Source organism: Crocodylus porosus, unplaced genomic scaffold (assembly GCF_001723895.1).
Source record: "Crocodylus porosus isolate Cpor-Errol unplaced genomic scaffold, CroPor_comp1, whole genome shotgun sequence".
Taxonomy (NCBI): domain Eukaryota; kingdom Metazoa; phylum Chordata; order Crocodylia; family Crocodylidae; genus Crocodylus; species Crocodylus porosus.
This window is the reverse complement of record NW_017728886.1, coordinates 12,341,340-12,365,154: the sequence shown is the minus strand read 5'-3', so window position 1 is coordinate 12,365,154 and position 23,815 is coordinate 12,341,340.

The following is a 23,815-nucleotide window of genomic DNA, read 5'->3' as shown; positions in this document are numbered from 1 at the left end:
GGGAGTGGGGCTAGGGGGGCAGGTGCTGTAGAGCCAATGGGGCACAGGACTGAACTACAAATGATTTGTCCAGGAGATATGGCTCCTGCTGCTACGTGCACCCCAGGAGGTACGCCCCTGGGTCAATGCAAGGCAGAGCAGGTTGCGTTCCTAGCAGGCTGGGAAGGGCTCAGCACAGCCTCCACCCCAGCAGAACCCAGCCCTGCCCCATGCAGATTCAGGGACGTGTACCCTGCCACGTGCTCCTGGGATACATGCTGTGGCAGGAGCCACAGCCCCATCCCCGCGCCCCCTGGCGAGCAAGGACAACTTGGGGCAGGGTGGGCGCTGGAGACCCGGGGGCTCCATCCTCTCTGGCCTGACAGCGCAGCTGAGGCTGGTACTGCTCCAGCCCCCAGCTCCGGGCTCCCCAGGCGGTGCAGGCCTGGGGCCAGTGCAAGGAGGCAGCCAGGGCTGGTGCAGGACTGGGGGCATGGAGGATACAGGGGTGCCAGTGCCAGGCAGTGACCCCAGGTGCAAGGGAAGGGGCAGCCGCATGTGCGCAGCGGGTCCCGGGCCTGGCTTCACTCTGCTCTCTCCTGATCCTTGCCCGGTCCCAGGCCCACTCTCCCCCACCGCCCCTTCCCCCTCCTTCTTCAGACTTTCCTGCCTGGGGTGGAGTGTATGCACGCATGCTCATCCCCACCCTCCAAAAAAAAAAATCTCCCTCTGCCTATGATTAATACCCTAAACACTGGGTCAGCAATCACTGCCTAACAACATCATGGCTCTTCACCCATTTCAGGTTCCACTTTGACTCTCCCAGAACTCAAAAGGCAGCCTTCATGCCAGGCAAGACATGCCCATGAATACAAGCTTTGTACACAGAACTGGCTAATTTCTGATTGGCGCATAGGAATACACAAGAGGAGCAGGGAATATGCAAAAATCCCCATTTCCCATTTCACAGTAGTTGCCCATAGTCAATTGTGGTCCTCCACAGTGAGGAAATAACTTAGAACAGCAGCTTTTGTTTCCCAGGACCTCACACAGTGGCTATAACTCCACAGTTTACGCTTGCGCCATAGTGTGAATCACTGCACTGCTTTCAGTGAGTTCATCTTTGTGGACATCTTAAGTGTACATATGCTACTAGAGCAAAAGACATTCAAGCCTCTCCCCAAATTAAATACATGAGCCATATCCCAGAAACACACACACCAGTCAAACAAGATGTCAACCATTAGTAAATGAAAGCAAGTTGCAGGCGGCCCCTCAACTTTGGTCTTTCCTCAGCTTGTTTAAAGTTTCTCTTTCCTCCCATCTCATGTATCCAGATCACAGTGGCTCCACTTACCCCAGCCAAACTTTTTGGCCCCTTACGTAGAGTTCAGTTCCTTGTAGGTGAACAATGTCACGGGAACAAAAAAAAATGTTTCCTTGCATAAGGAAATATTACCCTCAAATTTATTCCTCAGGAAATGGGCCCATCCTTTAACAGAAGGGCAGCTTTATATAATCATGAACTAATGACAAGGCTCCTTCAGTAATTACCCTTTTCTTTCAGACTCCAATTTCCAAGAACTCCACCAGCAGCAATTCTTTATTGAATATATATAATCCCTGCAGGAATTTCCTTTACATCAGCAACACATACCTAATTATTTTCAGTGATCTCATTATGTAAAACAGTTGCGACTGACCAAGACTTGGAATTAACAAGATGTTAGGAGCCAAAAGTAAAAAAAAAAAAGTCATATCAAATTTGACTTTATTGAACTCAATTTAGTTTTATGAGATTCACTTTTTAAAATGATCATTTACCCAGTGTTATTATTTAATTTGCCAAAATGGGAAATAATGTACGTGGTGGAATTACTGTGGTTTTGCTGACACAACTATATCTGGGATATTGCCAGGAACATGCTTTTTATTCAATAATCACTCAAAATGGTTACGACTTGGAGCTCTGCTTTTCAGAGCCAATAGTGTAAAGACAACCTAATTAAGCAAGGAAATTCAGATAGTCCCCAAAGAGCTCTCGGTCATCGGGTAATACCACATAAGCACTAGGGGTGTGCAAAATGGCCATCTTTGATTCGGATTTGGATTCAGCCCAAATCAGGGGCAGTGATTTGATGCATTGATTCAAATCACTTTGCCTGCTTTGATTCAGCCGAATCCAAATCTGAAGATTCAATGCCAGTTTGGAGAATCAGCAATTCGGCCATAGACACAGCTTTAAATATTTTTTCGACACAGCTCAAGGTACCAACTGCGGCTCATGAATGCAATGCTGGGGCACATGGAGCGTCCCACAGGAGAACCGGGGGACCCTCTGCATGCTCGGTGGCAAACCCAGAAGTGGACCAGAAGTACTTCCAGTCCACTTCCAGGTCTGCCAGGGAGTGTGCTGGCCCCCCCGCCATGCTCCCCTGGCTTGGTGATTGGCTGTGGGGGGACCCCAGCTACCTCCCAGACCCAGGAGGAACCAGTTGACAAGCCACGGGGGTGCAGGGAGCCCAGTGCACTCCCTGGAGGATCTAGAAGTGGACCAGAAGTGCTTCTGGTCCACTTCTGGGTCTGCTGCAAAGTGCACTGGGGACCTCCCTTCCCCCCCACATACACACTCCTGTGGGATGCTCCATGTGCCCCAGCATCTCAGCATTCATGAGCCGCCTGCTACCTTGAGGTATGTAGAAAAAACCTTTAAAACTGTATCTATGTCCAAATCACCGAATCTTTCCAAATCTCTCCAAATTGATTCAGAGGATTCCGATTCGATTCAGAGAGATTAAAGAGTCTCCTGATTTGATTCCAATTCAGATATTTGGCCACTGAATTGGGCCGAATCTCCACCAAATCAAATCAGTGACGGAAGCTTCGCACAGACCTAATAAGCACCAATCTTAATGTTTACAGTCCAAGTCACTCCTGGCAGGGACGTGGACCAGCTTCCCACAATTGGGATACAAAGCATTGAATATGCTGGGCCCCTCTGAAACTAAACTATGGGAGCATTTCAAAAGCAGCAAGTCAATCCAATAAGCAGCTCCTCCTGTTAAAACAGAACTCAGATACTTTTTAGGGTTAAGTTCCTTGCCAACACCCATAAAGATGAGGATTTCATGGATTTCATAGACATCTGGGCTGGAAAAGACCTTGGAAGATCATCGAGTCCAGCCCCCTTCCTGAGGGGCAGGAAGTCAGCTGGGGTCATAGGATCCCAGCAAGATAAGCATCCAAATTTCTCTTGAAAGCGTTCATTGTAGGTGCTTGAACCACCTCCGATGATAAGCTGTTCCAGACCTTGGGGGCTTGGACAGTAAAGAAATTCTTCCTTATGTCCAGCTTGAAACTGTCTTGCAGTGGTTTATAACTGTTCGACCTAGTCATCCCTTAGGGCGCTCTGGTGAACAAACGTTCCCCAAGATACTGGTGGTCACCCCGATAAATTTATAGGTGGCCATCAGGTCACCCCTGAGCCTACGCTTTTCCAGGCTAAAGAGCCCCATGGCTCTCAGCTTGTCATCGTAAGGTCTGCTTACTTGACCTCTGATCATGCACGTGGCTCTTCTCTGGACTCTCTCAAGCTTCTCCACATCCTTTTTGAATTGTGGGGCCCAAAACTGGATACAGTACTCCAGCTGCGGCCTCACCAAGGCCGAGTACAAGGGGAGAATGACATCCCGGGATTTGCTTGAGAAGCATCTATGGATGCAAGCCAGCATTTTGGTCACTTTACTAGCCACAGGATTGCATTGCAGGTTCATGTTCATCTTGTGGTCAATGATGACCCCCAACCTTGCACTTTTCAGTGTTAAACACCATCAGGCTCTCATCTGCCCATTTGCTGAGCCTGTCCAGGTCAGCCTGGATCGCCCTCCTGTCTTCAGGTGTGGATGCTTTGCCCCAGAGTTTGGTGTCATTGGCAAACTTGGCCAGTCCACTTCTGACTCCACATCATTAATGAAGATGTTGAACAATATAGGTCCAAGGACAGGGCCTTGGGGACCCCACTGGTCACAGGACACCATGATGATTGACTTCCATCAATTACTACTCTCTGGGTCTGACCACGGAGCCAATTTCCCAGTCGGCAGATCATGGTGGACCCAAGGCCACAATTTCGCCAGTTTCGCCAAGAGGTGATCATGGGATACCAGTTCAAAGGCTTTTTTGAAGTCAAGATATATGACATCAATCTCATCTCCCTTGTCCATGTGATAGATCACCTGGTCATAAAAGGAAATGAGATTGGTCAAGCAAGACCTACCCACAACAAAGCCATGCTGGCTATCCCTCAGGATGCTGGCATCAGTCATTCCATTAAGGATGGCCTCTTTAATAAACTTTTCTAAGACCTTCCCTGGGATAGAGGTCAGGCTGATGGGCCTGTAGTTTGCTGGATCCACTTTCCTCCCTTTCTTGTAGATAGACACCATATTGGCTTTCTTCCAGGTCTTTGGGCACTACAACAGAGCACCAGGAGTTCTCAAAGATCCGTGCCAGGGGCTGGGCTATGATGCTCACCAGCTCCTTGAGTACCCAGGGGTGTAAATTGTCAGGGCCGGCTGACTTGAAGGTATCCAGCCTCTCAAGGTGTTCCTTCATGAGGTCAGCATTGATGGAGGGCAGGGGATCTCCCTCACCCAGACCTCCCTGATTTAAGTAACCAGGTTACAGAGAGCTACAGCAAGAGCTAGACAGGACCATGGAAGTGTTCCAGCATTTCTTTCAAAGGAAGCCAGGTCTCCAGTCAACTGTGAGGGATTGTTATTGTGCAGGGGCCCTGGTTTTCTCTGATTAAAAAAAAAAAAACAACCCTACAATTCTCCGATTTAAAAAACCCACCCAAAATCCAACACATTTCCATGATTAAAACAAAACACCACTATATAGTATTTGGGTTGATACAGCGTTTTGTTTTAATCATAGACAAATGTGAATTATTGAGGGTTTTTTTAAACAGAGAATTTGAGATTTTCTTTTATCAGAGAAAACCAGGATCCCTGCTGTTATGCTCCAGCAGAATGGAATTGTGGTGCCCTTTGAAGTAAAAGCTGTACCAAACAGCTGAGTAGCTCATCCTGAATTCAGCCACCTGCTACAGATTAAGTGGGTCGCAGACCACTTGGATATCAATGATCCACATTCTACTTAAGGCTCTCTGCTTTAGTTGGCACTTTGCAGATAGCAAGAACCCCTTTAAGACCAGGCCTCCATCCCTGGTTTCACTCTTGCTCATAATGGAACTCCATTAGGTATGAAATAGCTTAAGACCTTTAATTAAGCAACTATGTGTAGCTGAATAACACTTGGTGCTCAGAGGAAAAGAACAGGAAATTGATGGCTTGAGAGTAGTGGGCAAAGGAGAGATGAAGAATCCCAGAGATTCCTCAAAAAACATAAAATCACAGCCGGCAACACCATTTTAAAGATGGTATAAGGTTAGGCACCTTTTGAAGACGACTGCGGGTCATTTAGAAATGTCAGGCCCGATTCTGATCACTTAACCTAGTGAAAAGCAGGAATTACTCTATAAATGTCTTCCCCAGTTAAAGTCTGTGTCTGCCATTCATTTTTCATAGGACTTTAGTTTTAGCTTATTGAATAAGACAGGTGTTTGACGGGTTTTATATTTGGAGCCTATTTAAAACTGCAGGCAGACTCATTTTAAAAGTGGTTAATCTGAAAAAAATGGGGCATGTGGTGAATCAGACTGCCCATTAAGGCCCATATTTTCCCATGTGGTTCCTGATTTTGGCTGTGCACTGTTAGGCACAGTGGGCTTGTTTTTCACAAAGTGCCAAGGATTCATGGCTGGGGTTTTCCAGCATCCTTGAGAATCAACCTCAGTGACTGAGTCGGGTGCACAAAAATGGATGCCCTCCAAATTCAGTACCCTCTTAGGGAAATCAAGACCTCTACTCTGAGCTTTGCAGGAGATCCAAGACTCACTTGAACTGGCTGAGACTAAAGGAAGGGAAGGAGCCCCAGCCAAGTGCTGCTCTCTGTTGGGAAAGGTGAAGGCAAATACCTCTTTTGTAGGTTAAAAATGTCTCCACTCATGGTGAGGAAGGGAAGGGGTGCACACAGTAATTGTGAGATCAACCTGTTTTGTTTTTGTTTTCTATTAGTATTACCATCATTATTATCCTTATTATGGTGGCCCACTGCAGCGGATGCTAATCATGTAGGAAGAGGGTGTTGCCTCATTGACTGATTTGTTACAGCTGCTGCTGATTGCTGGTAATTGTCTTTCACTTAAAATTGCTGTTTCTCTATCTGCACTGTGCTTGTCAGGAGCTGAACTATGTTTCAGATAGACATTAACAAATTTTAAAAAACAGTGTTGCCAGGGTGAGTCCAAACAGCAAATAAAGGCAGGGTAAGACACCCTTTTTCCCATGAAGAGGGCTGAGATCCTCATGTCATCAAAGCTACGTTAACCTCAGTGGAGCTACATGATGGACGTATCTCTTCTAGCTTGCTGCATTCTGTTCCCTTTGTGACCATGTCTAAAAAACATTTCTGCATCTTGAAGATAAACGGACAGTGTTTGATGGCGTATGTAAACCAGAAGGGTGGTAGGTTACATACAAGATGGAGCAATGAATGCTGAAAGATCGAGTGCTCTGGAGGACATGTTGAGTCCTTGCAGAAGACAAATTCCCAGTACCTGATCACAAGAAGTGAAGCAGAAGGTTAAAGAGAACATGTTCACCCAAGATAGCAGACCTGCTTTATGTTATTTACGTTGTGGTAGTGCTGATTGGTAGAGATGGTCAGAAAATTGGAAGGCTTTCCCCTCCCCCCAAAAATCTCATTTTTCCATGAAACACCTATATTATTTTGTGCAAAAATACACACAGAAATTATGGCTGAAACTAGGAGTTTGGATAGGAACTGCTGACAGCGCTGACATTTTCCTTTGTGAGTCAGCGGACTTCTGGATTTGGACCACACTTCCCATGATGCACCATGGTCTTCCCTTGGGGAAAAGAGGAGGAGTGATATAGTTGCTATTGGGAGCCTAGCCCATAGAAAAGAATGAGGACATGAGTCATATGGACTGCAGCTTCGAGGTGGGATTGCAATGGCATTGCCAAATTTCTGGTTCTTAGGGTTTGTCACCACCTTTCCCCTCCACGCAAAGGAATATTTAAAGTGTTCCACACAAAATAGGTGCTCTTTTGGGGAAAAAAAACAACTTTATTTGAAAACTTTCTTTCCTGTTCAAAGCAGCTTCTGTGAAAGATTTTTTGGTTTTTTAACCAACCCTCTCTATTGTCCATGGCCAAGCCTCACTGTGCACGGTATGGGAGAGACAAATAATAAAAAATGTCCATGCTACCAAAAGCACACCGCCCAGGTACAAGATGAGAGGCAACAGGGAAATACCACAAGCAGAAGACAGCAATGTAGACAAGAGGATAAGCAGCAATCTTAGTTCTAAGGGACTTAACTAGTGGCAGGTGCTTTTCCTTGTTTCACAGGCACTATGGCCAAGGAGAATTTTCAGAAAGGATTTGAAGGAAGAGCCTTACTAGGCTAACTGAAGCTTTTAAGTAAGTATGCCAATTTGCGTCTGACATTTAAAGGTGCATAGGGCAACACACTGAAAAAGTACTTTGCATATCTTTGGCAATAATGAATCATATTAGAACATATATGGAAGGAGGAGATTTCTTATACTGGCCAGAGAAGTGGACTAGTACCTCTACTGTCTTCAGAGCCATTTCAATGACTAAGATCCTGGATAGGGTTACTATATGTCCAGGGTTTTGGAGCCCTGTGCTGTATCTGGGTGGGTTTTTAAAATAAGAGAGAGAGAGAGTGTGAGTGTGAGTGTGAGTGTGTGCACGCGTGCGAGCGAGAGAGAGAGCGCCACCACGTGCACAGTGCTGGAGCTGCTTGGGAGGCCAGGGGTAACATTTAAATCCAGAAACATGAAAAGGATTGGGCACTTCTGTGATCACTATTGACAATTCTATCAGTGACTGGGGGAGGAGGGGAGACATTATCTAGGTCCCCTAGAAATGTCTCAGCCGTTTAGAAGAGGTATAAGCAACAGAGAAATGCTTTTGCATGCTAGGAAAGAGCATTACATTCTTCACTCTCAAATCTTAATGTTGTTAGTATCTTGTCTCTCAAGTAGAGTAGAAAATACAGTCAAAAGTACAAAAAGGCTTGCGGAATGCAGGTGATGGGCCAAGAGCTATGGACTATGCTGGTTCCTGATGGATTACTAGAAGTTGTAGAAGTTCTGCTGATCATATTAAGAGAAGGTGGCATCAGAGAAGAGGAGCAAAATCTTAGGACATATCTCTAAGGTCAGGTAAAGTCCACTAGCAAGGGAAAGCAGGATTAATCTTTCCCAACCAGCACCCACAGTCAGCCCACAGCACTTTTTCAGTCTTCTCATGACTGCCCAGAATCAAGACCTTGTTCCATTTCTAAGTAGCTTCAGGCCACCCCTTCCCAAATAAGAGTTTCTAACAAATGATTTCCTCTCTCTGCATCTTTTAGACCCTCAGAAGTCACTGAAATTCATGGTGCCCATCCCAAGGAGTTATCAGGCATCAGCCATTAAACCTCACATTTCTAGAGTCTAGAATACACCTGCTCGGGACCCATGAATCGCACCATATTTGAATGCCATTATCTGTGCAGCATTCCAGAAAACGCATGAAAGCTTATCATCTACATTAGACAGGTAACATAAGATACAGAACAGAAAGCGCCAGTCATCTGCAAAGGAAGAAGATCATATTTAGCTTATTCTGTAATTTCTCCCTCCCTCTCCTCCATTAATTACTGCTTTTGTTTGCTGATACCCAGCAGAGGCTCAGATACCACATGACATGCAGCACTTGTAAATCCTGAGAGACACACATGCAGCCAGGTTGGCAGCCTAAGCGAACTGATCTGAATAAGGGACAAGTACAGGTGATGAACAGTTTGGAGCTAATGGAGGAACCGCAGTTCAAAAGAGCCGGAGAGGGGAGGATTATTGCTGAAGGGATAGAACCAGTACAGCAAAGGGGCATTTATACAGAAGGAGTCTTCAGAAGATCTGAGGTCTGCAGAAAAGCAGGGAAGAAAAAGGAGTAGTTGGGTGATCCAGAAAATTACAGAAATCTCATCCTTTAGTTAGTGAGAACTAGAGTGAAGAAAATACATGAAGATGCTACAAACAAAGCCGCTGTATTAGCCACAGGGTTACCGATTTTGATATCTCTGATTTCTATGCTACTACTAAACTTAATCTGTGTATATCTAATCTATACATTAATAACAATGCTCCACACTGGGGAGCTCAGCATTACAGTAATACAAATAATAATATACTGATTCAGTAACTTTAGCTCTTCAGAAATGTACCTTGAACATCAGAGTTTTTCACTTAAGTTTAAAAGCCCCTTTCCAGTTTCTGTATGTGTAGCTAAGAGGGGAAAGAGTGAAATTAGGAAGAATTTAAGTGCTGGGTATATTAAAAAGTCTTTTGGAATAGTCAGGCTGAGCAACTGTTTGAGAGGGAGTAAATGAACTGTCAGAGAGGATAGGCATTGGAGAATATTGTTTGGAACAAACAATAATAGGCAAAGGAAAGGGATAAAATGGCCTGTAGCTGTAGAGACAGCAGCAGAGACCTCTGTCCACAGGGACAACACTGATGCAAGAAACAAATCGGAAGAGTATGATAATACCCTTAAATGTATAAAAAAAGTGAGGTCCACAAAATGAATTCAAATTAAAGTGAAGGGCTGGTGGCAGAGGAGAAAAAATTATTCTTAAAGTGTGATTGAGTCAGACCCATTACAGCTTTGCAATACTGCATCTAACAAGTATGATTAATTTGAACTTGCCTAATTGACTACGGTAAGCAGCATGGAACAAGGTGCATACTTGGATTTTAAAACAACTATCAAGACTCCTTGAGTTGTTCATAAGATTCACAAGAGGTGGTTAGCTTCTGATACAACTTCTTAGCTCTAATATGTTGTTATAACCAAAAATTCCAGTAAAAATAGGAGTTAGTATCTAGACATTAAGTAACCCACTATATTGCATGTGAGGACAAAAGGAATAGGTATTGTTGTCATTCCATTTGACATATAATTAAATCAGCAAAAGTGACACAACAATTGAAATATTTGTACCAGAGGCTGGAAAGTAACTGATAGCATGGACATTTGTAGTGAGAAACTCATGCTTTTAGGGCCCCAAAAAGCAAGCGTACAGCCATTCAAGTGGTTTTTCACAGAAAAAACAATGATAGTTCTGCAAAAAGATGTTAGCTCTTTCCAACAGCAACTTCCTGACAACAAGACTATTCCCAGCATCATATGTAATGTCTGTCCAATTACATATAGCAACATAGGCTATGGCGCAGTAAAGCGTCACCATCTGCATGTGCTGGGGTCACAACACGTGCATTAGGGCACAATAGATTAATTAACTGTGCCCTATGATAGTGCTGCTGGAGACAGTACTGTCTTAAGCCACAGTTACTTACTGCACGTGCACACATAGATGGTGACCAGGGCTGGCTAAGGCACAAGGATGCAAAAGCACGGGGGCTGCCTGCCGCCCAGTAGGGCTGCATGAAGTTTCAGTAGCTGATTCGATTTGGAGGAGATTCGGTCCGATTCAGCAGCTGAACCTCCAAATCTGAATCAAATCAGGAGACCCTTTAATCTCTCTGAATAGACTCAGAAGCCTCTGAATCGATTCTGAGAGAGTCTGAGATTCGCCCATAGACAGTACAGGCAGGCACTAGGCAGTGCCAGCAGGAGCAGCTGGCGGAGCAGCCGAATAACCCCCGGCTTGAGGCGGCAGACCTGGGAGAAGCTGCAGCTCATCCAGCTGTGAGGCAGGCAGTGCTGGCAGCCCTGGGAGAAGTCGCGGAGGCAGGAGGGAATGATTGAGAGCAGGGGGGATTGAACCAGGAGCTGGGGAATCAAACTGGGAACTGGGAGAAATGATCGGGGCTGGGGGAATGAACAGGGGCTTCCCCCCAGCTCCTGGTTTGATCCCCCAGGCCCTGTAGCTTCTCCAAGGGCTGCCAGCTCAAGCCATGGCTCATCTGGCTGCTCCCTCTGGTTGCCCCTCCCCCCCATCGGGGCAAGGCAGGCAGTGCTGAGAGCCCTGGGAGAAGCTGCGGGGGCTGGGGGTAATGATCAGAGAGCTGAGGGATCAAACTGGGAAATGAGGAATCGGACTGGGAGCTGGGGGAACGATTGGGGGCTGGAAGAATGAACAGGGACTTCCCCCCAGCTTCCGGTTCGATCCCCCAGCCCCTGCGGCTTCTCCCATGGCTACCAGCATTGCCTGCTGTGCCCCAGCAGGACGGGCAGCTGGAGAAGCAACTGGATGAGCTGCGGCTTCTCCCAGGGCTGCTGGCTCAAGCCAGGGCTCATCCGGCCATGCCTCCAAGCTGCTCCCGCCAGCACTGCCTGCCTGCATAGTCTATGGATGAATAAGATTTGGCGCCTTATATCTTTGGATTTGGATTCAGCTGAATTGAACTGGGACAGTGATTTGAATCACCAAACTGAATTACTGCCCCTCCGAAATGAATGCTTTCTTCTTCACGCAGGCCTACCGCCCAGGCCTATACTTTAGCACCCTCTTGCCCTAGCCAGCCTCTCCAGTAGGGCAGTTTTGAGCATCTCTGCTGCACAAAACCAGCACCCAGAGTGCAGGGCTCACCCCCTGAACCCTCTGCCAGATGGGGGCTGCTCTGCCCTGGCTCAAACTGCTGTGGTCCCAGGTGCAGGATCTGCACATGGCACATGTAAATGTACCCACTGAGTGTCAAAATGCACCTGAAGTTGGTACTTGGTCCCCTTGGTGTAAATGAGGGCCTTGCCCTCTTGCTTGGATCTCTCAAGTGCTTTTTAACAATCCTAACAGGAGCAGGACAGTGACAGCCCTCCATCTGCCAGCTTTACCTGTGCCAGGTTTGGCATCTTTGGGCAACAGTTGTGCAACAGTGTTGATTGTGTAGTTTTTATCTATAGGTTGGAAACGGACTTGTATGCGATGGCTTGGATGAGGATGATCCCACAGGGGGTTGGACTACACTGGGGTGGCCAGCCTGCAGCATGAGTGTCACAGGCAGCACATGGCAGATCAGGCAGGCATCCTAGCAGCAGTTGGTGTAGGGTGCAGAAAGCAGATCAGCAGATCAGACAGGGAGCACAGGGCAGAGGGCAAAAAGGTCCCATTTTAGAATGCAGTACTTACAATGCATGCCTCATAGCACTTCAGTATACTAGCTGTTGCCTAAGATCTTTGGTTTGGATGACTGAGGCAAGTATCATCATCAAGCTTGTATTACACCCTGTACACACACACAACTCTCCCCACCAGAATTGCTGAAGAGCGCTTTTAAAATAACAAACAAAACAACACCACCATAGTTCACAAGCTTAGAAGCTGTCTGTGCTCAGGGTGCTGTGCTGTAGAGATAATTGTTTCAAGGCCTATGTTCTTTGAAACTGTGACCTATTCACTTCAGTGCATGAGCTGCACAGCAATTCCCATCCCTTGCCTGCTTCAGCTGACCCTTTGCATACTTCCCCTCCAACACTAAATCAAGTGCTTGCCCTCCAGAGTTTCTTGGAAATCAGAAGTAAACCGTGGTGCAAAGCTTTTTTGCTGAGGTTGTACATTGTGCAGTTTGCTGTCTTCCAAAGAACAGAAACACAGAACTTCAAAAGTACCTTGCAAGCTAAATGTGGTAAAAGAACAGACTTTGATCTTGCTGCACACTCTTCCAGGTGGACATGATTAGATGGCAAAACGCGACCGGGAGAGATGGAACATCTGTTCCGCAGCAACAGAGAACAGTAGCATGACATGTACCATTATTACATACTGTGATCAGCTCTTTTTGTTGCTATTGACATTTACCCAGGTAGTTACTGTTGTAGTACCTAGGAGACCTGCTCGTGGTCCAGGACCCTGCTCTCCTGGGTGCTGCACGAGCACAGAAAAGTTGCTGGCCATAAAGAACTTACAAGCTAAGGGCTTAACATTACTAAAAAAAGTGAAATTCTGTGCAAGGTCCTGTAAACCCTGCATTTCTTCTGTCTTGGGCAGGGGCAGCATTGTGAGCAAAGCAGACATGCCATGACCCTCTGACCAGCCTGTGAACCAAGATGGAAGTTGGTATCCTATGTGCCTTTGTAGTTGGGCCAAAAAGGGGTGGTTTGCCATATGAGGGGGAAAGGCAGAAGAGGGTCTCCTAGGCCTGTATACGTATGGACCCAAAAATCTAAAAGCACTATGGATGGTAGAGAAGCCATGGTGGAATAGTGTTTTTGGAAGATTTATTTTGTGGCTAGATGGTTTGCAGAGGTTAATTCCAAGTGACTCTAACCCTCTCAAATCCCTCTTGTTGGCTGAGCCAGTGATCGCTAGGTTCAATAAACACAGGCATCCAATGAATGAGAAAAACAAAACAAGCTGTATTGTGAAGCAGTAGGCAACCTCTGCAGATCCCTATGTTTGTCTCTGACTACCTACTTACCTGAGGGACCATATCTGAATTACCAACTTCCTCAATCTCCTTGGCATTACAGAGCATCTTTAAATTACAGTTTGTATCACTACAGACAGAAAGGTTTAGCAATTCTGTAATTGCTAAAACTTCCCAAAAACTTATAAGACCTGGGAGGATTGGAAGATACCCAGCAGAATTGAGTGAGAAGAACCAAAGGCTTTGTGCTTGGTACAGAATAAAGTTATATTGGCATGTGCTTATTCTGAAATGAAGGAATCTGCACAGCTTGGTACAAAGCAAAATGATATTGGAATGTACTTATTTAAGATGCAAAGTGCATAAGTAATAAATATCTGATTATGTGTTTGTGGCTTTATAAGATTGAATCACGTTACGAATGATAAGGGATTAAAATGCCGGATTTGTATAACAGAATATATGTACCCCTGCATTATTCCCTGCTGCAAGCAGTTTCATTATCGAGAGTGCTGAAGGAGCTGGCTGAAGTCATTGCAGAACCCCTTGTGAAACTCTTCCCAAACTCGTGGCGCTCTGGAGAAGTCCCCGAGGACTGAAAGAAGGTCAATGTTGTGCCCATCCACAAGAGGGGCAGGAGGGAGGACCTGGGTAACCATAGGCCAGCCAGCCTAACTTCCATCCTAGGGACTATCCTAGAAAAGTTCATCAAGGAATCTATCTGCAATAAGGTTGCACATAGGCAAAATTCTGCGGGCAACAGCCACCCGCCTTGCCACCAGCTGCAGGCAGTCCTCGCTCACTGCTCGCCACCACTGACAGCACAGAGGTTGGCTGCAGGCGGTCCCCATTCATCACCCATTGCTCACCGCTCCCTACTCCCCCTGCTGGCGGCAGCGGCTGCAAGCTGTCCCTGCTCACTGCTTGTTACTAAGGTGCCTCCCAAGTAGCGGGAGGCACCAGTCGTTCATGAACTTGCAGTAGGTAAGATTCTGAATGACAGCCAGCATGCCTTCACTGCAGGCAAGTCTGGCTTTACCAGCTTCATCTCCTTCTATAACCAGGAAACTCGCCACCCAGATGCAAGAGAGCAGGTTGACAGTACATACCTTGACTTCCAAAAGGCCTTTGGATCTAGTATCCCATAATGTCCTCATGAGAAAATTGGACGATTGTGGGCTTGTCTCTGAGACAGTCAAGGAGGATGAGAAATGGGCTGCAGGATAGGAGCCAGAGAGTCATAGTGAATGGATCTGTGTCATCCTGGCAAGAAGTGGCAGCAGTGTCCTGCAGGGGTCAATGCTTGGTCCAGTATTTTTCATCATCTTTATTAACAATCGGATGTGGGGATGAAGAGCTCACTGGCCAAGTTCATGGACAATACCAAGTTATGGGGAAGCGTGGTCACGCTTGAAAATGGGCTACAGATACAGGCAGACCTACACAGGCTGGCAAGTTGAATTTCATCAGATTCAGATCTGCCCAATGTCAAGAAATGTAAAGTCCTTCACCTGGGGCCGAGCAACCCCCAACACACCCACAAGCTTGGCAGCACCAAACTGACCAGCACCAGGAATGGATTCAGGTATGATAATATTACCTCAAGTGTAGAAATAATGGACAATGATGCTTGGAAGCACTGTCAAGATGCTCAAGAAAGCTAGTTTTTTTTTCTAAATCTGACTGAGAGACATACATTTAACTATAATGACTACAGGACTAATGATATAATATCCTTTGGCTATTTTTGCCTAGTTAGTTGTGTTTTCTTAAACTTTATATATACTCTAGGAAATTAGTGCGCATTCAAACAGTTACATTTGTTTTTTCTCTGATCTTAAACTGAATAATATAGTGCTACCATATTAGTAAAGCTGCTTGTTTAACTACATTAACTGTAGAAAAATACGTTGCGTTCACATGTGGTGAGGTGCCACAACATCTTCACACCCCCCATTTCAAAATCCTAAATCCACCGACGCTCCCCTTCTGCAACTTGACTGATCAAATCAACAGGTCATGCAATTGTGAACATAGGATGCAAAACTAGGAAGCCTGGGAATTGTGGGCAACATACACAGACTCAGTAAAAGCACAGGCTCAGCAACATGCCAGCTAACAACTATGCACTTCTACCTAAGACTGCCTAAGAGAAAGTTAGTCAGGAGCTCCAAAGTAGCCCACTATGGTTAATGAATGATAGGAGGCTTGCTACAAATAAAAGCAGAAAGGCTTGTAGGAGGAATATGAATGCATTAAAAACTTTTAAAATGCAAATCTGTCTGTCAATTAAACCCCTTCACCAGATAGGGCTTTCAGTATCATTAGGAGGGAGATGCAACCAGGATAGAGGTTATAGATAATAAGTTTCCTCCTTTGCAATTTAGTCCTATCTATTCCCTGGGGAAAGAACAGCCAGGTTCAAACTGGCTCTTGCTCTGCTAGCAAATGAAATACAGAACTAATTTACAGCTTTCTTTATATTTGCAATCATTAGCCTTTTAGATGAGGGAAGGGAGCATTTGAAAGGACACACTCAAGAACTTGGTTTCAAAGTTCAACTTTGCTTTCCCCTCTCTCTCAATAGTTTGTAATAGCCTCCTTTTCTGTTCGTCAAACACTAATCCCCTCCATTTCCTAATACTAACTAAGCTGAAAATTTACATGAAAGAAAGGAAAAGAACTTAGTTTGTTCATACGTAATGACAGGAAGCAAACTGTTATGTTAAGTCCCCTATTACTACAATAGCAAGCAGCACATTCTCTCAGAGTCTGGCTACATAAAAAATTCAATCAAGTTATAGGCTCCATTATTTAACTTGTACTTAAAAATGTATATTTTTATGTATAGGTTAAATTATGTATGTATGCATGTACGTCTGTATGTATATAAGAGAGTGAGAGAGAGATCTTCAGATGGGGCAAAGCAAAGTTTAATTGACAATAACAGACCTAAGCCAGTGCTTCTTAAACTCCTCCAAAATACTGCCTTGAGTTAGAGCAGAAAACATTGGGCATCTTTACACATGCTCCAGGGGCAGGGGAAGGCACTTTAATTAGCGCAGCTCTCAGGAGCCACTCTAATTAAAGCACCCACAGTGTCTCCTGCTGCCATTTCGAAGCAAGGCTGCTGGAATGTGCTAATTAGCATGCTTTAGCAGACTCAGTTTATTGAGTCTGCTCCGATGTGCTGCAATTACAGTGCATCAGAGCAGGCACCCCACCTACTGAAACTCCCATCTATTCTAGCCATAAAAGAAAGGGGAAGTGCAAACCAGGAAAGTGAAAACTGTAACTCCTGCAAGTCTGCTACCCAAGCAAAATGATGAAACTTCACTCTCATTTTGTACAGATATTAATGACCATGCACATACTGAGGAAACAGTTCTTGGATCTTCTATTCTGCTGCTTTTCCTAAGGGCCTTGGGTATTTGACAATGTCCCTTTAAAACAAATGTAATTAGAGGCTCTGGGCTGAATGGCTCAGAGCATTGGTAATGGGACATACAGGTCTGTCAGCATCAAAATCACCTGCCAGTCAAAAGTAATTATTTTTAAAGGAAAGAGGAAATCCTTCTGAATCACCAGATGTCACTGTTCACCTCCATGATATTATGGATTTAACTATAAATGTCTATCATTAAGTTTTTTGGGAGTCTGTTTCTCCCCCTCTAATTATTTCTTTGCATGACACAATGTAAAAGGAGCAGTGGAAACTTCTCAAAGTGTGTACACTAGGGAAGAAAGTTGTCTTGAGCCCTAGGACTTAGATTCTTGAGGTTATTTTTTGCAAGAAGCATTGCATCTCCTATACTTGCTATGGCTGTATCTGTCCCTTTGAAGGAGTCTGTAAGATTTCAGCTATTAATTAACTTAGGCCTCTTTGTATCTTAGAGAGGCCTATGCTAAAAATATCACCTGGTGAGAGTTACACATGATATAATGTGCAACTCTTACCAACATGGGAAAAGGTGGAAAGGTCAGGCCTTAAGTAATCCTTGATCTCTAGAGTGTATGAGGCCTTTGGAGTTTCATGGGGCACATTTACCAAACCTGTTTCTTATTGTGTTCACCAAATATAATGACTACCAGTCCAAGGGGCTGGGAAGTTTCCCTAACTTTAAAAAGCCTCAGTCCATCCCCTTTTTGCAAACCCCATTCCTGTTTTGAATGGAATTTCTGTTCTGGTTCAAATTGTGAAATTCAGGATTTCAACCAGCTCTGTATAAAACAAAATCAAGTCCACAAATGGATTCTTCTCCTTTGACATGCAATATTTCATAGTTTCATACAGGCAGTGGTTCTCAGCCTTTTCAAATCCATCTCGTCAGACTTGAGCCACCACTCCATAACTTTTGTGAACTGAGCAGCAGCCCATTTCAAAACCAATTTATTACAGGGCTCATCTCCTTGCAGAGGGGGTAAGCAGCAGAGGTGGGAGAGCAGCTAGGCAGGGGAGTCTGTGCCAGCCCTTGTCTGCTTATCTCCTCATACCTGCAGCATGATCCTGGACGTAAGGAAGAATTTCTTTACTGTCCAAGCCCCCAAGGTCTGGAACAGCCTGCCACTGGAGGTGGTTCAAGCACCTACATTGAACACCTTCAAAAGTAAATTGGATGTTTATCTTGCTGGGATCCTGTGACCCCAGCTGACTTCTGCCCCTGGGGCAGGGGGCTGGACTCGATGATCTTCTGAGGTCCCTTCCAGCCCTGATGTCTATGAACTCTATGAATCCTGTGCTTATTTACTTCTCTCTTCACACTTCCTGTAACATCCTTCAAAGGATCTCCCAACACCCTGAGTGTGAATCATTGATCTAGGGAGATTTCACTCATATTCCATCCTACAAAATCCCATCACTTCAGCTACTCCTGAACAGAGTTCAATCAGTCTGCGTTTGCCCAAAGCAGATTTTTCTAAGATTCTTGTGGTATTTCTTAATGCAGTTTCTTCCTAGAGTGCTTCTCACAGATGCTTCAAGAATACCTGCTACAAGAACTGCTTCTTATTTAGCTGTGCACATGTGAACCTCTTCTCACAGCAAGGCTTCAAAAGAATAAAACTAAATGTGGACAAGCCACAACCCAGTTGTGCTGAGACATCCCTAAATACCAGAAAACTGCTAAAAAAAGGCAGATAAACCCCTTTAAAGAACTGATACAAAGAGATTGGGATGAGCCATTTTACTGTGTTTGTATGTTAAGATTTAGACAACGCTCCTATCATAACCCTCCGATAATGTGAAAAGTCACTGTTTAAAAATGCCTAGCAATCATTTTGGTTATACGTCTACTTCACCACTCCCTCACCTTGCAACTCACACCAGTTTACACTTAAACTTCACTGACATGGACCCATTTATTTCTTGGATTTACTATAAGTCTTGCTTACTTAGCAGCAGTTCCAGCTCTAATTAGTATTCTTCCGATTGCTCAACATGTCTGTTCCTTATAAAATCCTATACAAATAGGCCTGCAAGGGACCTCAGGATGTCATCTATTCAAAGCAGAAACATCCCTCTCTAAACCATCCCAGCCATACAGCCAGTCAGAAAATGTTATGCTGAATCAATTTTGGCAAAACTGATATTTTGCAGAAAAATGTCAGTCTCCAATAAATTCTATTCTGGGGTTGGCAGGGAGAGGAAAGGGAAATGGGAACAAGGTACTCCAGACTCCAGCAGTTAGGGGATGGCTTATATTCAAGCCCTTGCTCTGCTTGATTCAAGAAAGATCAGGAAGGGCAAAATATGCTCGGAGTCAAACAGAACAGGGAAACTTGGATGTGGTTCTTCCATATTCTAGGCCTATAGCCCCACCAGATCACAATGCATGCTACACATATAAGCATATGCTACACATACAAGCATATGTTTTTGTTCTGCATAAGGTATGCAGAACAAAAACAAAATCTCAAAAGTTTCTGCAAAGTGGAATTGCCATCTTCCGTCATACCTTCCAGAACCAAGGTATTCCTCCAACACTGCTCATGGAAAGCTGACACCACAAACACACCATTTCACTCTTCCTGGAAAGGTGAAGTGTTCGAAAGGACTTTAAATCAAGGAAGGGCCAGCATAGCTTAGTCATCACCATGTCATTGCCTACTTCCCTATCAAACAGCTTCTGTCTGAACGTTCATTTTGTACTCAGAAACCCCTCACAGATTCCAAACCATCAGCATAGGTTGATTGAGATGCTGATGGCATTTCTGAATGAATGAAATAGAAGGTGAGGCAGGGCTCGCAGCAAGGAGCTTAAGTTGTGGGTTAAAACTATGCACAATTCAGGGATTTTGGTGTGGGTTACACGTGGTCAAGGGGTGACATCATCATCATGGCCCACAGGTACCTACGCAGAGGTTTCTAATAGTAAAAGGGATCGTTAACAAAAGGGCATCACAGGTTCCAACATCAGGAACCTGAAGATGAACACATGCAGACTGAAAATAGGGCTCCTATTTTGAACTTTCAGGATAATCTATCCTTGGAGAAACTGATGAAGAAACATGGTGGATTCTGCACTGATGAAGAAACTTGAAGTGTTTTAGCTAAGACCAGATGTCTCTAAAAGACATAAATATATCTGCCACAAATGGTAGGCCTGGTGTAGAAATTACTGCAGCAGGTTTTCTCCTATATTGAGGTTGTTCAACATTTAAGCAGCTAGTGAATTCCTGCTCAGAGGCCACACCAGGGCAAGCCATGGGTCCCCTGAGGCCACACACAGTGTGGACAACCTCCTATGCCCACCCCTGCATCATATGGTCCCAGGCTCACTCTCAGCTCCCCAGGCTGCACTGCACTACCCTACTCCCTGGGGCAGGAGAACGCAGTGAACGCTGGAGGAGGGAGGGGGAGCCCAGAGACTCCAGCTGGAGCGATGTGGGAGAGCAGAGGCTCGGTGCAAGCCCAGGGGTCACAACTTAATAGGCCACGTAGGCCATGTGCAGCCAGCAGGCTGCTAATCGGACAGCCCTGTCCAACATTTTGCAGGTCAGGCTAAATAAACCAGCTGATCAATTCAGGCCTTAAAATGTTTTATTCCAACTCCACTGGTCAGCCTGTGCTGAAAAACAAACTCAAAGTAAAACTTGGGCTGCAAACACCAAAACATGAAGTGTGGAGAAAGTGGGCCTGCATAGAATAAAAGACTGGAGCTTCACTTTGCACCAATGTGTTAAGTTTGTTTAAAATTTGCCTGTTACATTTATCTTTAAACCTTGGGAGTAGGCAAAACAATTAGACATGTATTGCTGGATTCATTACCAATTAGATTGGAAAGCTGCTATACCATCAAGTACAGAAAACTGATGGTTTCTTCATGCTCAGAGAAATTAACGCTTTCTTTATGCTGGGTGTCCAATAAACACCTCTTTGGTAGGTACCTAAAGCATTTACCCTACAAGGTTTCTCTTCACGTTGGACATTTCCTTACTCTGTTTCCTAGCAGTTAGTTAAAATGGCTCTCAGTGTACCAGCCACATTGTAAGCAGGGTGGGCAACCTCCACAGGAGGTATGGGGCTTGTGAGATTCACCAACTCTTTTAACTAAACAGTAAAGAGAATCAAGCATAACTGAAAAAAAATGTAGGCTCTTTTCAAATGTAACCTGGAATGAAAGTTTCCACAATTTTTTCCTCAATGAGTGCACTCCTTGCCAGGCAGTTACGCTGCCTTGTTTGCTCTCAACTCGGTTGTTGCACCAGTTTCTTACTGAGGCCTGGGAATGCAAAACTACAATGGAGTAAACAGCAAAAGCAAAACGGACTCATTTATTCTCACAGCCCAGGCCATGAGAAATGCAACTACCGTGTGCCACAAATACTAAATGATGGATTCAGATTTCAAAATCCCCTTCAGTTGTAGTAAGCTAAGATGTCAGAACATAAGACCCTAAGACCCATCCAACAACTATGTTCCCCAGAGGGTAGCTACTGGAAGGGCTCAGGGCCTGTCCCACACTATCTGTGCACGTGGCCATATCTTCGGAAAGGAATAAATGCACCAACCACCAGTGGAGTCCCTACGAGGGAGATCCTATTAGGTCTGTAAAAGTTCACCATCCCCTCCCTTCGGCACATTATATTATTGCATGGAATTACATGACTGAACTCTCTGGCCCAAGAGGTGCTTCCCAGGCTACGGTCCTGCCTTCTGAACAGCAGTTTGGCCCATTTCGTCACGCTCAGGATTTGCAGAGGCGTTTTTCTAATCGCTGCCTTCTGCAAAAGGATAAGCTGGACTCTAATCAGCATCTAACACCCATTAAAATCAAAGAGATGTGACCACTTGCAGTAACTCTGAGAATCTGGATTTAGGTTTCCGTGTTCTCAAAAGGGCTCCGGGCAGGATGTAGCCCCTATAAAACAAAATGAGAACTCAAGCTGCTTAAACCTGTGTACCTGCAGTGAGAGCAGCTGCTCAATATATGCCTCCTGTTTAGGAAGATCGGTGATTTCATCTGACAACAGGAAACATAAAGAAAGAAGCTAAAACATGCAAGTGCTGGTGCAGCTGTCTACCACTGTATAAGTTCCCTTCCCCCTCCCCGGGCCTAGTGGACTTCAGACATTTGCTATTTTTTATTGCTTTTAAGGATTTCTGTTCTCATTCAACGCACTTTCAAATACTGATGAAGCCGTTCCAGAGCTGTTAGCGAGCAGGCATGCCAGAGACCTGCATGCTCTTTGCTTCACATTTCAGTATGTTCATTTCTAGGGGAAAAGTGTACGTCACTAATTTCACAGGGGTTTCACTAATAGCTGCACTAGGTTCACTAATTCAGTCGAGGCAAAGCAGCACTTTCATATTCCACAGTAAGTTCAGTGGCTTGTAGCTGAACAGCTGGGACATAATTTTCCTTTCATATGAGCTTTTGGTCCTCCTTTAGGAAAAAAAAAGCATCAGTTTCCTGGATTTATACTACTTATCCCATCAAAGCACAGAAAAGGGAGCCTGACTCCTGGGTTATTTGTGCTTTACTTGAAAGTTCTTGATGTAACCAAAAGGTGGCAATTAACTGGCTCAAGGATTTTATGACACCTCGTGAATACATTCAACATTGTTCTCACTTTCAGCAGCCAAACTGCTCTGACCCCTGCACTCTCCCCTGGCAATACCCCTATGGCAGGAACACAGTGAGCAGAGAAGCAGGTATAAATACGCTGACTTATTAGCCCTCAGCGGCCACCAATTCCCCTTTAAGCTGCTCGAGTTGTTGGGCTCCAGTCCCTTCTGGGTTTATTTTTAATATTATCATTATTTATATTTAGTGACTATATTTTTTATCATCTTGCCTCTGCCTAACCTATTTGCGCATTTCCTTCATCTGCTATCATTTCTCCACCTCTCCCCTCCAGCTTCTCCCTAAATTTCTTTCGACCTGCCTGGCTTTCCCATACCCATGTTCAGGGCTTGTCCGGACCCCCTCCTCCCCATCTGGTACCAGGTGCCTGCTCTCTCTCACTTTTCCATTGCCTTCTAAAATCCTTTCTCTTTCATGACTCCCCTTTTATCAAACTTACCAACATCTTCACACCTTTTCTGTCTGAAATGTACTTGGCTTGGGTTCTTGTCTAACTTAAACTGCAAAGATTTTAGGGGGAAAAAAATCTCAAGGAGTGTTTCAGTGTGATGTTGAATCTTGAACGCTACTTTCTAAAAGAGAGTTAAGGCATGGACATGCATCCAAGTGACTAAAGGACCAAGGGAGTGGTAGGGGTGTAGGGAACTCTTTCAGCGCCAGAGGCAGAGGTGAGGTAAGGCAGAGGGAGGGGGGAATTAAACTAACCCTGGAGATCAGGAAGGAAGGGCGAGGGGAGCAGACTCTTACCTGCCCCTGCACTCTACATATGGGCAGCAGCTGCTACAGCTATGGCTCCTGTTCTAACAGCATGGGCTTAGGCTGCCACAGCTAAGGGACAGGCTTGCTGCACACTGATGCAGCAACCCAGCAGCACTAGGTCCTGGTGTCCTGCTCACTCTCCCTCTCCCTCTCACTCCAGATATGCTACTGGGTGCAGGGCTGCACCTCTGATGGCAAAACCTCACTGAGGAAGCCCCTGTTCCACTCACCTCGTTCCCCCACCCCTCCCTACAAATACACTAAAGGGCACAGGGCTGCGCCCGCCCAGCTCCTATGGCTGGGTTACACCAGGGCAGGCAAAGACTCTTGATGGGAAGGGGTCCATGCTGGTGCCCCCCTCTAAGTCTGTTATGCCATGAGGTTGGTTCTTTGTCCCAGAGGAGTGGACATACAGTAACACCCTGCGTGCACATCCTTGCCCCTCGGCATCATAGCCCAGCCCCTGGCACGGATCTTTGAAAACTCCTGGTGCTCTGGT